General features: G+C 45.6%; 1 long non-coding RNA gene across 1 annotated transcript in view; it reads right to left on the reverse strand.

Moving 5' to 3' along the window:
- Nucleotides 1–7,813: 7,813 nt before the first annotated feature.
- The window catches only part of LOC129144660 (uncharacterized), a 36,194-nt gene continuing 22,197 nt past the window's right edge, over nucleotides 7,814–21,810 (reverse strand). The window contains exon 3 of the long non-coding RNA XR_008549080.1: nucleotides 7,814–7,878. This is a non-coding gene — a long non-coding RNA (uncharacterized LOC129144660). The remainder of the gene's footprint in view (nucleotides 7,879–21,810) is intronic.

Here is a 21,810-nt window from a genome sequence, read left to right on the forward strand (position 1 = left end):
GTCAGTGGAAAATAACATGTATATAGAAAATGCCCCCCAAAATGTATGCTGAATTAGTGACTATGAAGTGTACACCCGTGTAACCACCACTCAGATCAAGAAACAGACCACTGCCAGTACCCCAGAGCCTGTGTTTACACCTCTTTAACCCTCCATTCCTTTGCTCCCTGCAGAAGGAAGCATTATCTTGATTTTTGTGGTATTCATTTTCTTGCTTTCCTCTACACTTTTACATCCTTTGAATGTATCTCTAAACAATAAAGTTTAGTTTTGCCTATTTTTAAGCTTAACATTAATGGAATTGTACTGTGTATATTATTTCATGTCTTTTTTCCCCTTTTTTTTTGCTCACACTATATTGTTAAGATTCATCCATGTTGTTGAATGTAATACATTTCCTTTTTCCACTTACAAATATATCTTGGAGATTGTTCCATAGTATTGCATGTAAGAACAATAATTTATTCAACTGGTGTCATGGTGATGAGCATTTAAATTACTTTCCATTTTTTTTTTTGCTATGATAAATATGCTTCAACAAATATTCTTGTATGCACATTTAAGTAAATGAGCAGAATAAATCCCAAATTCAAAAATGATGTACATTCATACTCTTGATAGATGTTACCAAATTGTTCTTTATAAAGAGTATATTAATTTTTACTCCCAGTAGTAATGTAAATTTCCTATTTCCCTACACAGTCTCCAATATATTAAATTTTTTTTCCTACTTGATAAGTAAAAAATGGCTCTTCACAGTCATATTTTAAATTTCTTCTTTATGAGAGAGGTTACCTCTTTTCACTTTTTAAAAAAATATATTTTACATCATTCTTCCTTTTTGCACAATGTATGCTTTTCCTGTCGGGTGTAGTCCCTGTAAAATCTTCACCACCAATTCACCCGGGCACCCATCACCACGGTCCCTTGTGCTCTTCCCTCCCTTGGTTTGATCCCTCTCCCTTCCTCTCCTCTGCAGAATGTCTCTGATTTATAGTTGTCTGTTAATTTTGTTTTCTAATTTATTATAATTATTTTTTCCTGATCCCTTATTAAAAAAAAACTGCATTTCTTTATTTTGTTCATTGATTTTTTTATTGACTTAAATTAAGATTAATTTTTCTATTAAGATTTGTCTCTTTCCAAGTGACATCATTTGCAAATATTCTTGCATTTGTTTGCCTCTTTTTGACATTGTCTATGGTATTTTCTCCTATGCATAAATTTTGATTTTATGTAATCAAGTTTGTCAATTTTTTTAATGACTTCAAATACCAGGAAAGCATAGAGATCCTTTCCCTACTCTGGAATCATTAAAAAAAATTCTCCCATATTTCCTTCTTCTTTTAAAATTAATTTGCAATGCTATATCTTTGATCTATCCAGAGTCTCTTTGGGCATAAAATCTAAGATAGGGATTCAAATTAGTTTTTACTCATAGTTCCATTGATCTGTCTACCCATGTGCCAGTACTAGAATGCTTTAATTATATAGCATTGTAGTATATTTTAATATCTGACAGGGACAGCTCCCCTCATTACACCTCCTATTAAGACTTTTTATGGTTGTACTTGCTTGATATTTTTCCATGTAAAATTTATGATGTCGAATCTTTCTGTACAAGAATGTATTTCTCCAAGTTTTGGGGGGGCTAATGCTGTCATTCATTAGTATTTAAAGTAATCCAGTTTGTGGGCCTCCCCTGGTGGCACAGGCACCACGCTGTGAAGCTGTCCACAGCCTCTGCAGCGCTGGTTAGATCCCGGCTGGCCAGCGAGGGTCCCACATGGCATGACAGACCTCTCCTGACTCACCCGCTGCTCCCCTCAGCAGTGTATTTCAGTCAGTCTGCCTGTTCTGTTCCCGGCTTTGTTTCTGGTGAACCCTCTCACCCTCCCGCGCATGTGGACTATTCCCCGGTTCTTGCATAAATAAATAAATAAATAAATAAATAAATAAATAAATAAATAAATAAATCTTTGGGAAAAAAAATAAAGTAATCCAGAGCCAGTTGTGGATATTCTTTGCTTGATTTTTTCCTGAAGTATTGTTTTCCTTGATTATCTCTTCTGACATGTTGCTGCATTTATTTAGAAAGGCTACAAATTTCTTTACATTAATTTTATACCCAGACATGTTATAGACTTGTAATAGTATTTCAGTTGATTCTGTCATTGGTTTTCCACTTCTGCCCTGGTAAATAAGCACATCATACAAAAAAAAAAAAAAAAAACAACAACACCCCACTTCTTTCTTGTCTCATTGTGTTGGTCAGTGCTTACAGAACAATAGGAAATGACAATGACCAGAAAGACCATCCCTGGCTTCTTCCTGGCCACTTCTGCTATTCCATGTAGCCCACTGAGGTTTATCTCCAATTTGATGGAGGAAACTGAGGCTATGGGGATCTTCCATAGCCTTCTAACTTGGGGTAGCCAAGTTCACGACCCTCATTAAGAGCCCAGAACTTTGGTCCATTGGCTGGGCTGGGTTTTGGAGAGGTTTCTGCTTTGCCCAGTTGCCTGTCTTATCTTCCCCCAGGCAAAGTTAGCGAGAAGTCCTGTGAAAGGGACTCTCCCCAGGTGAGGGGAGTAGTGGATGTGGCATTTCAGAGAATCGTCTGGGTGCAACTTAATGGCTAAAACTGAGCATGGCTGGTTAAGTCTCCTGGGACACAAGCTGGTCCTTCATTCACATCTCATCAGCCCTGTGTCTCCTCCCACGGGTGGCCTGCCAGCTGCTGGGCATATGGAGACAAGGTAGCCGAAGAGGAGAGAGAACATTTAAACACTGATTGGCCTTTCCTCCTAGTGCAGTGTAAGTTTGAATATATTTGTTCTTTACTCTTAATAACATAACAACCTATTTATATTTATCACCACTTCTCCTACATTACAGAACCCTTCTCCCTCCTGCAGCCCTCCCTGGTCATGAGGGAAACATTAGAGCAATACTCTTTTCTCAGTTAACCTTTCCATCCAGGATAGTTTATTTTTGAGAGGAAACATTTGATAAAGCTCAGAGTAATTTTAAATACATGATTTGCCATGTTAACACTTGTCACTTATCATATGCACTTCAGTCCGACCTCCCTGCCATTCTGTTAACCTTCAGAGGCGCCGTTAAAGCAAGCCATTTGCAGTTGCCCTGTGAAAACTCTGCATTTAAATTGCTTTTCCTCCCTTCCCCAAATTTTCCATAACTATAAATAAATTTAATTACCACTCCAAGAAGTGTAAGCAAATCTTCTATTACATTTTTTAATCTTTTATCTCTTCCTTGGCCCTTCACCAAATATACAGTTTATCAGGCACCTCCCCACTCGGGCATGCAGCTCCCCTCCTACTAATAAAAATCTGAGTCTGTTTCTCTTCTGTCCAATTGCATTTCCTGAGAGTTTTAGTTCAGCGTAGCATTCTAGGGCCTGCCCTGTGGACATGAAGATTTCTGTAAAGTGGGGGAGGGGGAGGAAGCATCTTGGTCTCCTGAAATGCCCTTTTGTGCCTCCTCCTTTGGTAACTACATGTGGCACATCCAAAGTTGTGTCCTTCTCACACCACAAGTGCAAATTTCCTTTTGTCACCAAATAACATCTTGAAAAGGCACAGTAGAAATGATTTACCTTGAAGGCTTAATTTTTTTTCAGAGTACTTTTAAAGTCATTAGTTCATCTGTCCTTTAATTATATATTACAGTGTTATCAACTAGCATGGATCTAATACAGTGTTATCAACAATATATTTCATTTGTTCTTGACAAGAAATTCATAAGAAAGCAGGTATTTTCCTTACCCCCTTCATGCAAATGGGAAAATACACACACACACACATACCCACACCTGTCTCTGTCTCCAGGGCTTCTTGATTCCCACCCTCTACCCTTTCTGGCAATCATTTTACTCTCTCTTTCTACCTAAGTCACACCTAAAGCTCCTCTAAAAAGGGAAACCCTTGCATGGGAATGTAAATTAGTGTAGCCATATGGAAAACAGTATAATAATTCTTCAAAAAATTGAAAATAGACATACCATATGGGTATTAACCCAAAGAATAAAAAACACCAATTTGAAGCCATATACTCAGCACCATGTTCATTGCAACATTATTCACAATAGTCAAGAGTTGGAAACAGGGCCTCCCTGGTGGCGCAGCGGTTGAGCGCTGGGTTGCAAAGCTGCCCGCGGCCTCTGCAACACCTGTTCGATCCCCGGCTGCTCCTCGGCCACTGAAGGAGGGTCCCACATGGCGCGCAGACCTCTCCTGCCGCCCGCTGCTCCCCTCAGCAGTGTACTTTGGTCCTTCTGTAACAGGGTGGTCCCAGGAAAGGGGGAGGTTCCCTGCCCCACCCAAGGGAGGGTGGAGCTGAGCAGGAAGAGGAGAAGCTGCAGAAGAGACTGAGGAAGGAGGCAGGATGGAGCCTAGAGACACGTGAAGAAGCTGCGCTTGTCTTTTGGTCGTGGACAGGGTGACACAGATGTGGGTGAGACCCATGGGGAGGTGACAATGGCAGCTTTTATTTATTTTTTTTTTTTTAAATAGAGGCATGTTTATTTTTTATTAATTATATTTGTTTGTTTGTTTTGTTTATACATGCACTGGGTACAGTCAGAAGCGCGGGAGGGTGAGAGAATTCACCAGAGCCACAGTGGGGAGCAGAGCAGGCAGAAGGACTGAAGTACACTGCTGAGGGGAGCAGCGGGTGGCAGGAGAGGTCTGCGCACCATGTGGGATCCTCCTCCGGTGGCCGGGGAACAGCCGGGGATCGAACCGGCGCCGCAGAGGCCGCGGGCAGCTTCGCAACCCAGCGCTCAACCGCTGCGCCACCGGGGAGGCCCCAATGGCAGCTTTTATTTTGATGTTGATTTTGCTCTTTTCCTTCCGGCCTTGTCTGGTTGTTTCTGACCCTTTGCTGTGGGTCCCCACTGGAAGATGCTTTAGACTTGTGGCAGGCTTTGGGGCCTTGCTCTGGGCCAATCCCATATGGATGGAGTTTTACCCACGAGGGGACGGGTAACTTTGGGTGCTTGATTTAGAAACTAGACTCTTGGCCTTACCTGTATTGTTTCCTAGTTTTATTAAAGTTCCTTCCCATTAAAGTCTCATATGTTTTGTGTTGATGCGGCGGATGGCAGAACCCATTTAGAATAGGCAGGTTTGCGGGGCTTGGGCTGCCCCTCTCCCTTTCCTATAACACTTCTGCCTGCTCTGCTCCCTGCTCTGGCTCTGGTGGATTCTCTCACCCTCCCGCGCTTCTGACTGTACCCAGTGCTTGCATAAATAAATAAATAAATCTTAAAAAAATAAAAGAAAAGAAAAGAAAAAAAGAGTTGGAAACAACTTAAGGGCCATCAACAGATGAATGGATAAAGAAGATGTGCTATATATCCAAAACGGAATACTACTTAGGATGAAATCTTATCATTTCTAACAACATGGATGGACCTTGAGAGTATTATGCTAATAAAATAAGTCCCAAGGAGAAAGATTAACACTATGAGTTCACTCACATGTGGTACATAAAAAGACAAACTAAAGGGGGGCAGGGAAAGGAGAGATTGGGGTCAAAATCAGGGAGTTGCAATTGTATGGGGAATACAAAAATAAATAAATAAGACAAACTAAATAAGGAGGAATCAACTAAATAAAACAAAAACAAACATTTAGGGTATAAGAACAAAGTAACTATTTTACCAGAAAAAAAGGGGAAAGGGAGAGGGTCATTAGGGTAAAAGGGGTCGACTGTATGGTGGTGAATGGAAGCTAGAATTCTGGAAGCAAACAAGATGCAGCATATACGTGTGTCACTATATAAAGTCTGTCTACCTGAAACCTATATAATGTTATAAAACAATGTTACTTTAACTAAAAAAAAACTGAATATAAGATTTATTTTTTTTAAATATTTATTTATTTATTTATTTATACAAGCACTGGGTACAGTCAGAAGCGCGGGAGGGTGAGAGAATTCGCCAGAGCCAGAGCGGGGAGCAGAGCAGGCAGAAGGACTGCAGTACACTGCTGAGGGGAGCAGCGGGCGGCAGGAGAGGTCTGCGCGCCATGTGGGACCCTCCTCCAGTGCCGGGGGAGCAGCCAGGGATTGAACTGGTGCCACAGAGGCTGCAGGCAGCTTTGCAACCCAGCGCCCAACTGCTGCGCCACCGGGGAGGCCCTGAATATAAGATTTATAAAAGAAAATAAAAACTCCTCTATAGTGACAGGAGTGGGATTGCTGGACTCCTTCCCCAGAACCACTGGTGGCAAAGCAAGTGGATCTATATCCTGGTATCTGGATCTATATCCTGGTCTCTGGAAATTTTAGAGCCTGCTGCTACTCCCACAGCTCACCCCCTGTGCCTCCTGTACCTCCTCGCCTCAGATCTCCACATACAGAATCAAGGTTGCAGGTATACTTACTTCTTTCCCATCCATGCCACCCAGGTCACACACTGTCCCTCAAGTACCTCCTTTCTTCAGCTCAGGACTCTTGAAGGGGTGACCTGGCCCCCTGGCTGCCCATTTTTGGTCTTCTGACCCTTTGTGTGAGCTGCCTCTGGGCCTTTAGCTCCTGGGACCCTGATATTGACCTCCTAGATTTGGGCAGGAAATAGCAAGAAGCTGGGTAAATTGCTCAGATGGGAGCAGGAAGATCTGAAAGAAAGACTGAGAAAGGCAGGAGATGACCCAGAACCTTCATGCTAAGCAGAACAACCATGGCAGAGGAGGAAACTGTTCAGCATCTTCCTTCTATTAATGGCCAAAGAGTGTAAGATAAACTCATGCGTTGCATTCAGGGAAAGCTGTAAAACTGTTGTGATTAACAATAACAGTACTAATAATGACAATGAGAAGGATGGCACGCCATGTACCTTTTGAAGTGCTTTACATGAAGTGACTCCTTTAGTCCTCTAGCTGCCCTGTGCCAGAAGGAATATTCCAGCTGGGAAATGGAAGCACAAGCTGCAAGCAAATTACCTACATTCACAGAACTAGTCAGTGGTAGAATGAGAATTTAAATTCAAGGACCCAGAATCCATGCTCTTAATCATTACTGGCCTCCATGCTCTTAATCATTACTGGAGAATCAATGACGATGAACACATTTAAACCTCAGTTTGACAGGTTTATGACTTGGGATGCCTTTGCTGCAAGTATCAGAGATTCCAGCTGAAAATTACTTACATATACATCACAAACCTTGCGACACTACATGCAGTGAGGTCAGTCACAAAAGGACTAATGCACTACGAGCCCACTCACAAGAGGTCCTCACAAAGCTGGAAAGCAGAATGTGGTTGCCAGGGGTGAAGGGAGGAGGATGGGGAATCAATATTGAATGGGCACAGAGTTGCCATTTGGGAAGTGGTGGTGATGACCATCAGCAACGTGATTGCCCCTAATGCTGCTGGACTGTGCACTTAAAAGTGATTAAAATGGCCATTTGTGTATGTATAATGCCACAATTTTTTAAATGGAAAACAAATGACTTATACAATAAGGACAGAAAATTGTCACACACCACAGAGTCCAGAGGTGGAGGGCCACTCCACGGTGTGTGATCAGTGGCTCAGTGACATCACGGAGGACCCAAAGCCACTCCCTCTTCCTGCCCTGCCATCATCTGGCTCTCCTTATAGTCACAAGATGGTTGCCGTCATTGACATATTACATCCAGATGTGGTAAATTCTAGACAGAGATGAAGCAATTTCTCCTGGGGTTGGGAAGTTTCCTTAGGAGAGAGGAAACTTGTTCCAGAAGGCTCCCAGCACACTTACCTATGTGGAACTGATCTTTACATCACGTACCTATGCCTGAGGGGACCATGACGACCATCTGGACCAATCAGGATCTGCCTTTGGAGCTGGGACAAAGCCAGCTTTCCTGGAAGCAAAGAGGCACAAGGAGTAACATTAACATCCACCTGAACAAAGTGAGCTCTGTTAGGAAGTGAGGGTGGCAGAGAGGACAGTGAAAAATCACCTGGTATGACTTTGTACAACAACATGTAACTAGGTTGGTTGTCATGCATGTTCATCATGTCATATTCACTAAAATGCACATCAATAGTACCTGCTAGCGTATGGATCTTTAAATCTTAAAACACTTTCACATCTGCATGCATGTGTGTATACTGCAATGCTATCTCTTCTGCAATCCATGTGTATAATCGCCTTCTCAAAATAGCCATAAAACAGAGAAGTAGCTGGGGTAGCAATTTTGATAATGCCTCTCTTTTCACTGGGGAAAGTTTGGGGCAAGCAAGAAAGTGTCCTGAAGGAGGAATCTGCTGAGCCCAGCCCACCTCCCCACACATGCACACAGTGGACCACAGCAGGTGAGAGTCTTGGCCCTGGAGCCCAGGTTCAAAACCCAGCTTGGACAAAATATGAACTGCTTGACCTTAGGCAAATGACTTAACCTTTTCAAACCTCAGTGTAAACTTTTATTGTAAAAGAGAAAGAAAAGCAATGCCGAATAGCCCCTTCTTCATTCTACACAGGACCCTTTCTAGAGGCCTAGTCCAGCATGTTTGACATGAATTGAATACAGATTTGTGTTCGAACTCCCCCACCTCTACACACCCCCCGCCCCTCCCTTACCCTCACAGACTATAAAAATCCAGGGGGAGTGTGCAGGAACTAGTTTGTTTAGTTTCAGGTCCTCACTGTCTGGCCAACATGTCTCATAGCACAGCATCTCCCACATGTGTGCACCCCGGACCAGGTAACAGTCTGTCAGCAGCTTGGGTGGGGTGACACTAGGGTGCCCAGTCCGGTGCCAGCATTTGCCATGAATTTCTCCAGGGAGACACCAGAATCAGGGCTAGATTATGGGGGAAAAACCCATCAGGTATAACCATCCTGGCTTCTATCAGTCCATTTTGCCTGGGTAGCCTAGCTGGGTCCCCGACATGCCTGGGTAACCCCATTGTCTTCTCTGCCCACATCGGGCCAAGACTGGAGGTAAACTTATTTAAAAACACACACAAACACCCAAATTGCTTTTTCCTCTTTCCTTTTCTCTGGTGAACAGAAAGTAGCATTCCAGAGCCATTGTGTGTTCCAGATATCTCCCGAGTCAATTTGTCAGATGAGGCCAGTACTTACGCACATGACTAGGCCTACAGAAAGGTCTGGGGGAAGGAGGGGCATGGGGATCCGGCCGTGATGAGCGGGGTCAGCTTGTTGGATGGGTTCCTGAAAATAGGCTTCATGTCTACAACTTGTTTTTTCTGAGCCTGTGGACAAGGCTAGACTGAAAGTCTGGTTTACCTCCACTCCTCCCCCCAAAGCCCACTCCATTTTTATATTGCTCTGAGGTTAATAGCCATGTCGTGTGGGGTCATAGAAGACATCTGTGTCTCAGATAATATGCTTACGGTGATTACCACACATAATTGACTGACCTTCTCTCATTCTTTCCCTGCTGCAGGCCGAGGCTGATAGGATGAAGCCAGCCACAAGAGTTTATTTTCCATCACACACCATTGTGCTGCTGAGCAAATATTTTAGCAAGCTTTGAATGAGCCACCTTTTCAAGCTCTAGGTTTTCAGAGTTAAAATAGGACACTATGACCAACCTAAGAATATTAGATTTTAAATCAGCTTTGGGCCATCCTCCTCAGAGCATTTCTGTGGGTCTCCTGGAAAACCAGGCTTTGGGCATGGGTACTGCAGGATCCTCTTCCCTTCAACTTCATCCTTCAAATTGCCTTGCAGGGAGTGGGGACTCTTGATCCTCCTCGGGGTAGTGTCCAGAGGGAGAGAGGAATTCGTCCTTGGGTGTCAGACAACACAGGTCCCAAAGGTAACCAGAGTCCACTCTTTTGAAGTCAGCTCATTCCGTCCTGTCATTGGCCACACTGAGGCTCAGCCACCAGCTCCCGTGTCCACCTGGCCTCACAGGGCCACTGGGCCTTAACGAGGAAGAAGCTAGACTCTCTGCAAATAGATCCCTTCCTCTGCAAAGACACCTAAGACTCCTGATCCCAGTAAGAATGGAAAACTAGGAGACTGAAATGAAAAAATTCCCCAAAGCAAACTTCAAAATGTTGCATTAAGATTTTAAAACTTTTTAATAATGTTTTACCTTAGCTCTATTCCATCTATCTAGCAATTAATCCATCAGCCTTCACATAATACACACCTACAGGAAACACGATTACACATCTCTGGGCTGACTCCACTGTGAATTACTAATGTGTTAACACTTGAGAATTCCAAGTTCCCTTGACTTTGAGCATGCCCTCTCCCCACCCCACCCCTCCCTAGTAAGCTCCTCGGTGTCACAGAGGGCCAGGCCAGGGCTCAGTGGCTCCGTGGGGATTTTGTCCTGGCTGTAGGGAACCAACCAGTGTTAATGATCAGGGGCACCACCTCACCAAGATCTAAGATCTTGATGTTTGCACTCTAAACATCCAGCTCCCCAAACCTCTACAGCACTGCATCTCAGGAGGGTTAACTGGGAGGCAAGTGCAACCACAAAGTTTTGTCCCTAGTTTATCACACGAGTGCTGCTTCAGAGTCATTTTAATGTGTGCAACAACCCAAACTGAGTTCTAGTCGACACTTAGAGAAATCCACTTGGACTTGTCAAATCACCACATTCCGCATAAGTCACCCACATCTTCCCCTGGTGGGGTAGGGACCAAGGAGAAAGGCGGGGGGGGCGGGGGGAGAGTCTGCAACTGCTTAACAGAAAAATTATACATATTCTAAACATATGGGTGATCTTTAGAAAATCTCAGCATCACTTCATAATTATATACTACAAGTTTTAATTAACTAAAGCTCTGCAAATCATAATGCCTTATTAAAATGCAATTAATCCTTTGATTAAAAAACAAAAAGCACAAGTATTTACAACAAAAACACAAGTAGAATAATTACAAATATCATGTACCCATTTCTTTTATTTGGGTGTCACTTATGATGTTGCCTGCTCCCTTCATTAATTCAAACACACACATTATCTCGCATCCACAGCAGCGTGAGTGACAGTGGCCACCAAACACACAGCACTATATCCTATTGATTTCGGCAAATCCTGAACAATGCCATTTGCATGCTTGTTTCTGTAATAATAAAGATATGCCATTCAGAATTAAAGCCCGGCCAGGCTAGTGGCAACTAATTGTGTTGTATGTAATGAGTGCAATTTCAATTTGATATCACCCTCAGCTTTTCTTGCCGCACTCGCTAAGTACTTTCAAGTCTTTGTGGGGAAATAATTGATTTTTTTGTGCTGTGGGCACAAGAAAATTATTATGATCTTTTGAATAATGCCAAAGAAAAGACCATGAATGATTTAAATTGGTATATGAAGAAGGCTTCTCCGTGGACTGCGGCTTGACTGACATTCTGCTAATGCAGTATCTAGATTAGCAGTTTTTAAGGAGGCAGCTAATATGAAACTAGTAAAACAGAAAAGGTTGCTACCAGGATTGGGTGCTGGGGGGATGTCAGCGGTGAGGATTCTTGTTCCATTTTGTTTGTTATCCGGGGAGTACCAACAATTTGGGGATTTAAGACACAACACGATTACATAATTGCCTGGCCCATACCACCGAGGGTATGTTTCTACTGATAAATTACACGTTTGAAATGGGCAGCTAGAGAGGACGGACGCAGGATTGTTAGCTCGGTTGCTGTTCCGTCGGGTTCAGCTGGATCTGCCTGCAGTGGGCAGAGCCTTATGTCTGGAAGATGAAAGTTAGCTAGTGTCTTTTTCTGACATTCAACTCCAGGAGGAAATTGGGAGCAAGGTGGTAAGGGAGCTACTTTATTTTTTCCCTTCATCTTCCCAGTAGGAACAACCGCTCAATCCCACCGTGAGCCTGGCTTGGGTCTAATGTCCCTTTTAACATGGGATGATAACAGGGAAGGAAATCTAAATCTAAAACAGGTTTCCTTTGTGCCCATGAAACCTCAGCTATGCAAACTGCCTGGGACAACTGTCCCCCTGCCCTGTCCTGTCTCCCCATCCTCCAGCTGGGCTCTGGTGCCCAGTGTGACTTTAACAAGGGGGAAATAAGCACCTTAAAAGGATGGATCACCAATTCAAAACACAATTCCACCTTAAAATGCATCCACCTTCCAAATCTCATTCTTCAGAGGAGGGAGTGTTGTTAATTTAGTTGGTCATAACTAAATAGTTTCTAATCTGGAGCAGGAGGCTGCTGGGAATATTGGACAGTTTAAAGGTTAATCACCATCGCCTGGTTACACAAGTGAGGCAGAACTAATTCCTCCAAAGGCAAATGGCTTGCAGTTTTATCAGCAGTGCAGATTAGAAGTGTTAATATACAGAACAGAATGGACGCTTAAGGGCCGGTTTTCCCCTTATCGGCAAACTTTGCAACAGAACTCAGCTCCTGCACAACCTCTGCACTTCTATAATAAGGCCCCTTCTTTTGCCTCTCGAGCAGAACTATCAAACAATCCTGTCCAAACCACTGCCACCAAAATCAGGGTATTACAGACCACGGCTAATTGGAAGATCACTATAATGAAGGAAAAGATAAAATACTTTGGCTGTTGGCCTAAAATGTGGATCAACACAACATAGGAAGCTATCTTGCTATGTCACATTCTGAGAGATTTACATAAACAATAAACTCAATCCAACTGTCCCTCCCTCTCCCCCCCAAATACATCTTTGTTTACAGTAAATGCAACCTAAAGCCAGGCTGGAGGAGGCGGGAGAGGTACTTTACATAGGCAATATGATTAGGCCAGCAGTTTTGCAACTGTGCAGGAGAGCAGGGACTGTGTATATTTCCTCTCTTGCAATCAGCAGGGAGAAAATGGTTTTTAATGTTCTCCATGCTTCCCATATCATAGATATTTAAATATTTGGACCACTCAATATGCTAAAACGCTTGTAGCAGCAGCAGCACAAATTGACTTCCATATTTCTGCTGGGGCTGCAGGTGCCCTTCCAGGGGACGAGAAAGTGGGGGATGTGAAAGGGGAGGGTTAAAAGGCTGTCAGAGGCTGGTACCCAAGTGACTCTGGGTTTTTCTTTGGAGACGGAGGGGCGGAGCATGGCAGCAGGTGTGAGAGGGTGGTGTTTTAAGAAAGCAAAATTAGAACCAACCAACCTCCTTGAGCAGGGATGCAAATGTGTCCTTAAATGGGAAAGCTCTCATAACATGACCAAACATTCCAGACACAGGAGGAAAGGGCTTTCTGGGGGACATGCCCTAATAGCGAGTCCAGCTATCCAGGGGATGCACCCTTGAGTTGGTAGGTCAGGCAGCCTGAATGAACCCATCACCTAAGCACTCTTCAATGAGTTTTCACCTCTGGCTGCTGGCTCTCCCTGGGCCCCAAAGCACCTGTCTTGCCTGATTGCTTTCCTTGAGTGGTAGCTAAAAAAGGGGAACGCCTGTCTGGTAGCAATAGGCTCTGTTATTCTCTTCAATCCTTCCTTCTTTTATCATGCCAGGTCCTACCAGAGGCCACCTCTTTTGTCTGAATGGCCTACAGCACTTATATACTTTGTAATTTACATCAACTGACCAGTGTGTTCAATATGGGCTTATTGAATGCTGTAGATGCTGCTGAGGGCATAGGCTTCCTACAAGGAACTAGCAACTTTACAGGGGAAGGTCAAGACTAACCCCTGAGAGCTAGTACACTACGGGAGTCCAATGGCCACATGGCAAAAGGGAAAAATGTGATATGGAAGCATGCCAGGAAAACCATCAGTGGAGGGTCAGCCTTCCATGCCAGGGCGGGGGATCCAGAGCAGGTAACGCAGACGTGGGTGGGTGGGCTGGTTGATTGGTGACAGGATGATAAACATCTTTTGATGCATTTTTTTTTTCTCCATGCAATGAGCATTATCTTAGCTGAGAGTAATGAGCAAGGAGAGGGAGTTAAGGGTTGGAGGAGAGTGGAGAGGTGGGAAATGTGTCTGCAAGAGGAGAGAAGGGATAGCCTTGGGAAATATGTTAAGACTTAGACAGGGCTGAGAGGCCACTTGAGATCTGTAGTGATAAGGTGAAAGTGAGACCAGTCAGTGTGGCCCTTTGTTTTTCTGCTGTCATGTTCAGTCATCTGGGAGTAGGGGCCCTGCCAGAGGGGGATGGCATTTATCCAAGCATCTGCCCTGTGTGGGGAAACTGAGGCCTCATAGTTAAGCCAATTTCAGGAATGCACGGTCAGCTTAGGACATTCCAGTTTAATGTCCTCAGCCAGGAACTGACACTGGGGTGTCACAGGCCCCTTGACCAAAGACATTGTTGTGGTTTTCAGAAAAGTTGCCTCTCCCTGTGCCCGCAGGGCCTGCCGCTTGAGCACAGTTGTGCTGGGCCGCAGGGAGGAGGAAGCCCCAATGGGAGCATCTGGGCCTCTGGAACATCCAACTGGCAGGCGTGGACCCAAGCAGGAGTCCCTTGAGGACATCTTCCTATTGATGGGGACAAGGCACCCATGGGAGTAGCCAAACATATAATTATGGCATTTCTTTCTTTCAAACTGAAGCAGAGATGATGAAAGGCAGCCTGCTCTGTCTGTTTCAGCTCGGCTTAGCCACAGCTTCACTTGGCTCCTTTCTCTGAATTCTAGCATAGGCTTGATCATTTCTTGCATCTCTTATTGGGGGAAAGGGCTCAGAAACATCAGGAGCCTCAGAAAAGAGACCATGGAAGAATGTTATACTCTTCCCTGGGGGGGCTAGGGCGCCACAGCTGACAGGGCGGCAGAGCATCGGCCAGATCACCGGGCGCGTGGGAAACACAGGTAAGAGCAGAAGGGCATCGCCCACCACGCCAGCAGCAAGGACAGCTTAAAGACTTGTCTGGGTCTGCTGAGGGAGAGGCTGGAAGCCACTTTAACTGGGCTGAATGAATTATGGTCAAAAACCCAAGTAGCAGCTTCCTGTGTCTGCATTGCTGTCATGAGTCACAGTTAGTGTTGATGTGAGTTTTCCAAAGAAGCCACTGAAACTGTTAATAATGGGTATGCTGAAGTTGTTTCAATATTTTAAAACTCAGGCTTTATTTTTTTAATTAATTTATTTATGCATACAAAAGCTGGGGTACAGGCCAGAAGTGTGGGGCAGGGGTGAGAGGATTCACCAGAGACAGAGCAGGGAACAGAACAGGAAGACCAACCAAAGTACACTGCTGAGGGGAGCAGCAGGCGAGCCAGGAGAGGTCTGCTGCGCCATGTGGGTTGCTCCCTGGCTGGCCGGGAATCGAACTCGAACTCGTTCTCCAGAGCCTTGATTGCTCCATAGGTTGCGTCTTAACCCTTGCGCCACCAGGGAGGCCCTAAAACTCAGGTTTTAAAATATAGAAACCGTATATTAAACCATTACAAGCAGAGTACCTGTTGAGCCCCATGAGTTGGGCTGGAAGCAGGCAACTGGCATTTCTTGTGGTCAGAGCGTGATTGGCTATTGGGCTCCAATAACAACCAAGAAAGTAGTTACTTAAAGATGTCATGTGTCTGACGGACAGTATCTTTTAAAATCTAGTGACCAGGGGGTAAAACAATAAAAAGAGGGAGAGAGGGAGACAAGAAGTTAGGAAAGCAATGATGTGAGCACATGGCTTGCCGTCTAAACTATTCAACCCACTATTACACCTGGAACTTTTGGTGTCCTGCTAACGAAGCAAATATTCCTCAGCACTTTCATGTAAGCAAGTGCAATTGCACATAGACATCTTGCTTCCAGCTGGAACACCCCTGGCTCCTCACCGGCTCAGCTTAACATCTGAGACCTAGAACTTGACTGCTCGTGCTGTGAGTGCCTCGATGCGCCTCGATGGGAAGTTAACGGTGACTTGTGCTCACCTGTGTGCAATGCAGACTTCCAGGCCTTGCTTGCTAGTCACTCCTCTGGTCTCTGAGGGAGGCCTTCCTGCAAGCTCAGCTTCAGAGAGGACTGAGGCTGACCACCACAGGAAAACTCTCACACGTCAGAGAAAGTTCCCACTTGTAACTAACCAAGAGCAGAACCTTGGAACTGGGCTTCCTCCCTGATTCTCTGATTCTTTCATCAATTATTTATTGAATGACCATTAAGAGCTGAGCACTGTGTTAAGCACTATGGCTATAAAAATTAATAAGTAATAGTACTCTCTTCCCCCAAGGGGCTTTCATTGTTTGGAGGAGGAGGACACGTGCACAGTGATGGCCCCAGTGTTGCAAGGGTTCTTGTACTGATACAGCCAGGCCTTGGGAGGAAGAATCTGGGTCTTCAGCAAAAACTTCCCTGTAGAGGGAGAGTTGGAGATGAGCCTGAAAAGTGAGTAGGTGTCAGGGGGGCTGGGGGTTCAGCAAGTTGTAGTGTCAGGAGGGGAGCCAGAAATGATACTGAGGAGCAAAAATAGCAAGTCACAAGGCTCAGAAGCAAGAGAAGTCTGCAGGGGCCTGGACGTTCCCCTGGCTGGGCTAGCGAATCTGAGCACAAGAAGGCAGAGATGTGCCTTTGGGAGGAAACGTGTGTTCCGTGAGGTTTGTCTGGACACGAGTTACAGTGCTGGTGTCACATGACATCCGTGTTAAGGAATCACCAATATGTATTAAGTAAGGTCTCTTTAAACAGAAGCATATGGGCCTCCCTGGTGGCGCAAGGGGTTAAGCACCACACTATGAAGCAATCTGTAACCTCTGCAGCACGAGTTCTATCCCTGGCCAGCCAGGGAGCAACCTACATGGCAAGGCAAACCTCTCCTGTCTCTCCTGCTGCTCCCCTCAGCAGTGTATTTCAGTCAGTTACCTGTTCTGCTTCCCACTCTGTCTCTGGTGAGTCCTCTCACCCCCCGCATCGCTGGCCTGTACCACAGCTCTTATATGCATAAATAAATAAATCTTTTAAGAAAAAACAGAAACATACACGACAAGTTTCTGTATGGGCCAACTGAGGAAAATGTTATCACAGAGTCTCACAGGCTTGACGCCAGCCTTTCCCCTGACACATGGCTCAGAATTTGCTAATTCAGCGTCCATGGTGACTACACAGAACATAGCCACTGCAAATAACAAGAATCGGCCATAAATAGGCTAAGGGATTGGTGGTGCTTTGGAGTTGAAGGCCCTGAAAACTCGCAGGAGATAGCCCGGCAACAACCATTTCCTTTAAATAAAGACTCAAATTTGGTGGGGCTTCTGGGAGCACAAAGATGTCCTTTATGTGTCCGGAAGGACTTTTTCTGTCTTCAAGGATAAGGCTCAAGATCTTGGCCTATTTTGAGCCCCCATTAGGTCGTGGGATCCGCTTGGGTGAGTCTCTGTTCAGTGTTCAAGGACTAGAAACTGCTTTGAGTTGACCGGTTGGCTCTATCCTTCCTCCCCTTTCTTGTCTCTCAGCCCAGGGAGCCCATTCGCTGCCAATGCTCTACAAGATGCCAACTGCTGCTTTGCCCAGGCTCCCGTGAGTAAGCTGCCCCTCACTTTGTTTGGTGCTGCGCTGGCACTGCCCCTCAAGTGCCCGTTCCTCTCAGTGGAGCACGTCCAGAGCAGATCCCGGCTCTCCCGAACTGCCCCAGCCGCCGCCAGGGCCCGGGTCACAGTTTGAACCGGAGTTCAAGAGCTGTAAGAAACACGAACTTCACATAAAGACAGGCTGTTACTGAAAGGATAGGAAGCGTCTTGTAGAAATAAACTCAGGACTCTTAGGGACTGAAGCTGGGGGTGAGGAAGCTGCAGGGAGCCAAAAAGATTCCCAGCCTTCTCTGTGTTCCTCTTTGACTCTGCCTCTCTCTTCTCTCCCTTCCCATTTTTTTTTTCTCACCCTCAGCTTCTCTTTCCTGCTCTGTTGTATTTGCTTTGCAGACCACCCTGCTCTGCTTCCTCTGGTCGCCCCTTCCCCTCCAGTTTTGTTTTGCATGTGGCTGGGGTTGGCCCTGGCGGTCGTTCCAACTCCCATCACCTGGCCTTTTTCTCAAATGCCTACTCACTGAGGCCCTTAGCCTGCACATGCAGGGGAAAATGGAATCGGCTGACATGAGTTTCTCTTAAGTCAGGTGCCCATCCCTGGTCCAAGCAGCTGCAGCTGCAGGGAAGCTAGGACAGAATCCTAAAATATGTCATCTGTAGTTATTTCATAACTCAGACCATATCCTAAAATAGGTGGTTCTCTAGTTGGCATCAGGGATCTTCACCTTCCGTGTTGTTTCATTGTGTCAAGGAGTGGACAAGTCATTCATGAAACTCAGCTTTGGGGTTTAGGACTACCTCCTGGGAACAAAAATTCAGCCCTCTGGCCCAAAGCTTCCTCTTTTACCTGCTCGCCCCCTGTCTTTCATCATTGCTTCGGGACGAGGGACAGAATTACCACCAAGGACCACTGTCCGCTTCAGGGAGGCCTTGGGTAGGTTCAGGGGGACTCAGGGTGTCTGAGGGAGCAATTTCTGACCTAAGGGTCAATCTCGGGGGTGGAAGGACAAGGCTGAGCTAGGGAGTAGGAAGACCTTTGAAAGGTCACTCAGTTGAGGCAGATGAATCTCAGAACAGCAGAGACGAGGGATCATGGGGCTCCCGATGGGGCTGAATGAGGTGATGGCTCAACGGCAATCTTCACCCCTCTCCTTCCATCAGTGACAGCAAGCTGTTGAGAAGGGAACCTTCTTCCCTCCCCCAACTGTTTGTGCCTCTGTCGGTAGGGAGGGCAAAGCTCTCTCAGCCTTTGCCTACCTAGGTGGGAACTTCATGGGGAAGCCTTCAGGATGCTGCACAGGTATCTCCCCACAGAAGGGGTGAACGGACATCGTACACAAAAGGTTTATGAAAAACTTCGCCTGCTTCCTTTCTCACTGCCTGCCTCACTCCAGCACGGCCGTGGGGCCTGGGTCCCCAGCTGGGCGCTGAGACAGTGCCACAGGTTCTGTTCTGTCTTGCTCCTTTTTTCTCTGCACGTGTGCTTCAAGTTGGGCTTTCCCAGGCTTGCATTCTTACATTCTGGGCAGACATTTGAGGAGAAGGAATGGCAGTTTCCACTTTGACCTGTCACCTGAGCCATCTTCTCCAGCCCTGCTTTGTCAGAACCCTGTTCTGCAGTACCCAGTGCTGGTCCAGAGATGTAAAGCTCACTTTTGTCTCCTAGTGGGTTGCTGATCCGTGGGCTGCTGCTCATTCTATCAGAACTTCAGAGAAGGTCTGTTAGGCAGAGACAAATACTGTATGATCTCACTTATAGGTGAAATCTGCAAAAACCCAAATTCATAAAAACAAAAGAGATTGATGGCTGCCAGAGGCTGGAGGTGGGGGCAATGGGTAAAAGTGGCCAAAAGATACAAACTTCCAGTTAGAAGAGAATAACTTCTGGGAATGTACTATACACACCATGACAACATTGTGTTATATATTTGAAAGTTGCTAGAACAGATCTTTAAAATTCTCACAAGAATAGGAATTGCTATGTGGGAATATTAGAATATTAATATTCTCTGAAGAATATTAATTGAATATATTGTGATAATCATTTTGCAACATACACATAAATTAAATCATTATGTTGTATATCTTAAATTAATACAATGTTATATACCAATATAGCTGGGGGGGCAGGGAGCCCCAGAGAGGGAGAAGGCATTTACTCCTAGAAGCTTAGGAAGCACCTGCAATCTGCATGTGCAATGTATGTAGAAGGTAACTCTGAGTTTGTTTCACTGGTGATCTTAGCCTATACGACACCTAAATAATCACAAATAACTAGGGAATATGACTTAGAGATTTCTGTTTTGGTTATTTCTTTTTTTTTTAAAGATTTATTTATTTATACAAGAGCTAGGGTACAGTTAGAAGTGTGGGAAGGTGAGAGGATTCACCAGAGACAGAGTGGTGAGCAGAACAGGCAGACTGACTGAAATACACTGCTGAGGGGAGCAGCGGGTGAGACAGGGGAGGTCTGCTGCGCCATGTGGGTATCTCCCTGGCTGGCTGGGAATCGAACTGGTGCTGCAGAGGCTGTGGACAGCTTCACAGCGTGGTACTCAACCCACTGCACCACCAGGGAGGCCCCAAACACACATTTTAAGTCTTTTGTTGTATATTGCCAAATTAACTCCCCACCAGAGGTTACCTATTTATGCTTCTACAGCAGTGTATGAGAAGGCCCAGCTCTGCTTCCACAGAACAGTGGCTGAAGAATCACATATATGTGGGAAGAGGTGGGTGTGGACAGGGAAAATAACTCCACCCCAAGCAAATCAAAGCTCTCCCCTGGGCCAGGCTCCTTTGTAAAAGAATCTGAAAGGCACAAAACTGTGGGTCTGCTAGACTTAAGTGGCTGCTAGACTTAAGCGGCCTATTCAGCCACCATTATGGTTACCTGCAGGTATACAAAGGTCAGAACTGCCCAGTCACAGTCATCTGAGCCAAACCTTATAAGGTACCTTTCATATCAATCAAGAGCAGAAAGCTTGATCACTCTAGGAAGGGTATGTATCATGAGGTATGACCAGGAATGCATGGGGTTCTGGATGGATGCATAAACTTACTCCTGACTCATATATCATGAGGTATGACCAGGAACGCCTAGGGGACCAATGTATGACAAGGGGCCCCAGAAGCTGATCCGTGGAATGCCTTGTTGATAAGATTAGGACTGCGGCCAGGGGTCTGGGTCCGGTTTCAATTATAACACCTGGTCATCAAGCTGATAACATGGTCAGCAGACTCGTGTACCCCAAGCCCTAGATAACATTCCTGAGTTTCACCCATCCTTTTTCCTTGTCCTCCTCACACATGTAGCTAATGCTCTATGATGATTCTATCAATAAAAACGGCCAGGATCTTGCTCTCAGCAGCATCCTGCCTTGTACAGCCTTCTCCATGACTCCCGTGTCTTTATTAGTGTGGTGTTGCATGATGCAACAAGTGGTACCCAAACAGGGACCCCGCACCCCACTTCTCAAAGCCCAGAGAAGAGAATTGGACGTCCTCTAAAGCCTGAAGCCAAAAGGCTTTACAGATGGGCCTCTCCTGGTGGCACAGCGGTTAAGCACTGGGCTACGAAGCTGCCCACAGCCTCTGCAGTGCAGGTGCAATCCCCGGCCACCTCTGAGGGTCCCACATGGCACGCAGACCTCTCCTGTAGTGCCCGCTGCTCCCCTCAGCAGTGTATTTCCTCAGTCTGCCTGTTCTGCTTCCCACTCTGTCTCTGGTGAATCCTCTCACCCTCCCGCGCTCCTGACTGTACCCAGTGCTTGTATAAATAAATAAATAAATCTTAAAAAAAAAAGAATTATTTAAAAAAAAAAAAGGCTTCACAGACCCAGAGTCTGCGGCGAAGCAGTAAGAAGGTGTTTTTAGTAGTGTCTTTATCAGTGTGGTGTTGCATGATGCAACACAAAACCAAGCCAGTCTTCTAGCCACATGGGCTCAGGCTGTGGACCTCCCCAGATGAGGTCTGACCTGGCTCTGCTCCCAGAATTTGGGCTCTTAACAATGATGGGGCTCAAGCCATGGCTCCCACCTCAGGCACAGGCTGTTCCTGGTCTCCCTCCTCCAGCCAAAGTCCCACCTGCTCCTTGGGGTAAGTCAGGATGGACCAGGGCAGCAGGAAGCATCTGAAAGAGAATTACTAACACAAATCTTAGCAACCCCCTAAATAGCTGTGCTTTCACACACTCTCGTGGCTTCCTTCCTGGGTCCCAGCTGGGTTTCTAGAGCAGGTTTATTGGAAGTTTGGAGCTTCCTTGTCAGTAAGTTTACAGAAAAAAACCTGTTAAATCACCCAGCAAGCCACAGAGCTAATCAGAGACCACAGAACTTGGAGAAAGCTGAATGAGGTAGAAAAGCAAATGGCCCCCACTGTTCCGTTGATCTGTTTCTCCCTTTATGCTGCTGTCTTATC

The sequence above is a fragment of the Talpa occidentalis genome, unplaced genomic scaffold (assembly GCF_014898055.3).
Source record: "Talpa occidentalis isolate TD23 unplaced genomic scaffold, MPIMG_talOcc4v2.1 talOcc4.5, whole genome shotgun sequence".
Taxonomy (NCBI): domain Eukaryota; kingdom Metazoa; phylum Chordata; class Mammalia; order Eulipotyphla; family Talpidae; genus Talpa; species Talpa occidentalis.